Raw genomic sequence first — 2,863 nt, forward strand, 5'->3', positions numbered from 1 at the left:
GTTAACTTATATTTAATTGTTATAATAATGTACAATAAAAAACGTAAAGTGTAATGTAAATAATGTACAAGTAATTTGTTTGTTAATTGTTAAATTAATGTATTATTTATACACATAACCCGTACGAAGGACCGGTACACAGCTAGTGCTAAATAAATTGTTTATTTTAGATACCGTATAAGAGTATATTGATTCAAATATTATGTCTAATGGATAACATGTTTTCAGCGGTAGGTTAATTTTATATAAATTTGTATCTTTTAAACGCCATTGAAATTATTTTATTTTATCATTATCTTAACCCTTAATCTGCGGATATTTATCAAATTTACTTTTATTTGTTTATTTTATTGTTTAAGCATATAATTTATGAAAATTATACTCCTGAGTACGTAAGTTCAGGCTTTACACGGTTGTATGGAATTCTTAACAGAATTAAAAACAACCCTGAAAACTTTGATTCCATTAATATCACGGAGTTTGAAACTATAATGTAGATTTCTAGTACTTAACTAGAATGTTGATACATTTTAATGATTAGTATGATTGTATAAAAATTTTGTTTTACAGGATCCTTTCCGTAGGTATGTATATATTTGCAAATATTGTGTGAATAGTGTTACAAAAATCATATTGTTGTAAGCTATATTTTTAACATGTTAATTTTTATGTTTGCTCGATAGAGGTAGTATGTTAGTATGTCACGATGACGCAGTATCCAGAAATTTCGTGAAAGTTAAGACCTTGGTAGAATCTAAATGTTACGCATATAATATAAAAATAAGAATACAATAAAACCTAACGTTTTGGGACAACATGGGACCTATTGGTCTATCTCGGCTGTTCCATCCTATAAACTAAACTAAAACTATCAATAAATAAATTAAAATATATATATATTTTAAAGCCAACCCTCATCATTCATATAGTTATCAAGCTTTCTCTTAAACTCATTTAAATTTACTCCCTCCACAACTTCCGAAGGTAACTCATTACAAAAGCTAACCACCCTTTTTGAAAAATAAAACTGTCTTAGCTGAAGATGACACCAACCCTGCTAAAATTTATATTTGTGTCCCAGTATCCTTACTGTTAAGTATGAAAAAATATGATGTATCAGCACTATCAATTCCGTTTATAATCTTAAACACCTCAATCAGATCCTCCTAACTCTTCCTTTTTCAAGAGAAAACAATTTGAGAAATTTCAACCCCTCCATCCCAGGCATCATTCTAGTAACCCTTCTCTGAACCCTTTTCAACAATTCAATGTCTTTCTTAAGGTAAGGAGCCCAAGACTGAACACAGCATTCCAAATATGGCCTAACCAGTGATCTATACAATGAATGTATAACCTCTTTAGACTTGTATTCAATATTTCTTTAGATATAACCTAAAATTATATTTGCCCACACACTAGCAACAGCACATTACTTGAATGGCTTTAGAAACTGATCAACTATTACACCAAGATCTCTTTCTTTCATGACACTGTTAAGGTTATTCCCATCCAAACTATACTTATATTTCAAATTATAATAACCCACCTATATTATCTTGCATTTATTATAGTTAAAACCCATCTGCCATTTATTTGTCCATCTCACTAAATGATCTAAATCCTTTTGCAAATCAGTGATATCTTCTTCACAGCTAGCAACACCAGAGACCTTAATACCATTTGCAAATTTAAGTAATTTATTGACCATTGCTTCATCTAATTGATATAAATCAAAAAGAGCAAAGGTCCTAAGACTGGGCCCTGTGTACCCCACTTGTGACATTAATTCAGTTTGACTGAACTCCATTTATAACAACCGTCTGCTGTCTTCCATCCAGCCACTCCTCTATCCAATTTTCTAATTTATCCCCCACACCTATAGAGATAAATTTTTACAAGCCTTTTATGTGGCACCTTGTCAAATGGTTTCTGAAAATACAGATACACCAAAATTACACTCTTACACTCATCTACATAAGCAGTAATCTTTTCAAAGAATGTCAAAAGATTTGTAAGGCAAGATTTTTCCTTAGTGAAACCATGTTTATTATCCAATAAAATTCTAAGTTTTGTTAAATGACTTTGCAAAGCATCCTTTATCAGACTTCCCAAAACTGATGTAAGGCTAATGGGTCTATAATTACTGGAACAATTTTTATCACCTCCCTTGAAAAGAGGAGTTACATGAGCTAACTTCCAATCCTCTGGTACCTGCCCACTCTTCAAGGATTGGCAAAAAATAATAGTAAATGGCTCATATATCAAATCTTTAACCCCCCCTTCAAACCCTTGGTGAAATATTATCTGGCCAAGGAGCCTTATCATTATTTAAAATTCCCAATTTTTTCTAACAAGCTCAGAATTAATGCAGTCATCTTGTACAATATCGTTTCTATCTATCAACTGTTCAAGATGTGGAATATTGTTTAAATCTTCTTCAGTAAAAACCGAAGAAAAAGCAAAATTTAATAACATAGCCATCTGATAATCATCAGATACGAATCTTCCTTTATCATCTCTCAAGGGTCCTACCTCCCTTCTTAACATTATGTTTACTCTTAATGTGTTTAAATAAATCCTTACTGTTAATTTTTTTACATTTTCAGCCAACCTTTTCTCATACATTTTTTTTGATGTCCTAATTTCCTATTTGACCAATTTTCTTAATCTTCTAAGCCTCCTGTCACACAAGTCAATTTAAATTTCTTAAATCTATGATGCTTCTCTGTAATTTTATTTCTTATACTCTTTGTGAACCAACCTTTTTTTTTTTACTTATAGCTACCCTTTTCTTTCTATAAGGAATATGTTTACCTTGAATATTTAAAAACGTATTTTTAGAAATTTTCCACATCTGATAAAT

The sequence above is a fragment of the Limulus polyphemus genome, unplaced genomic scaffold (assembly GCF_000517525.1).
Source record: "Limulus polyphemus unplaced genomic scaffold, Limulus_polyphemus-2.1.2 Scaffold5875, whole genome shotgun sequence".
NCBI lineage: Eukaryota > Metazoa > Arthropoda > Merostomata > Xiphosura > Limulidae > Limulus > Limulus polyphemus.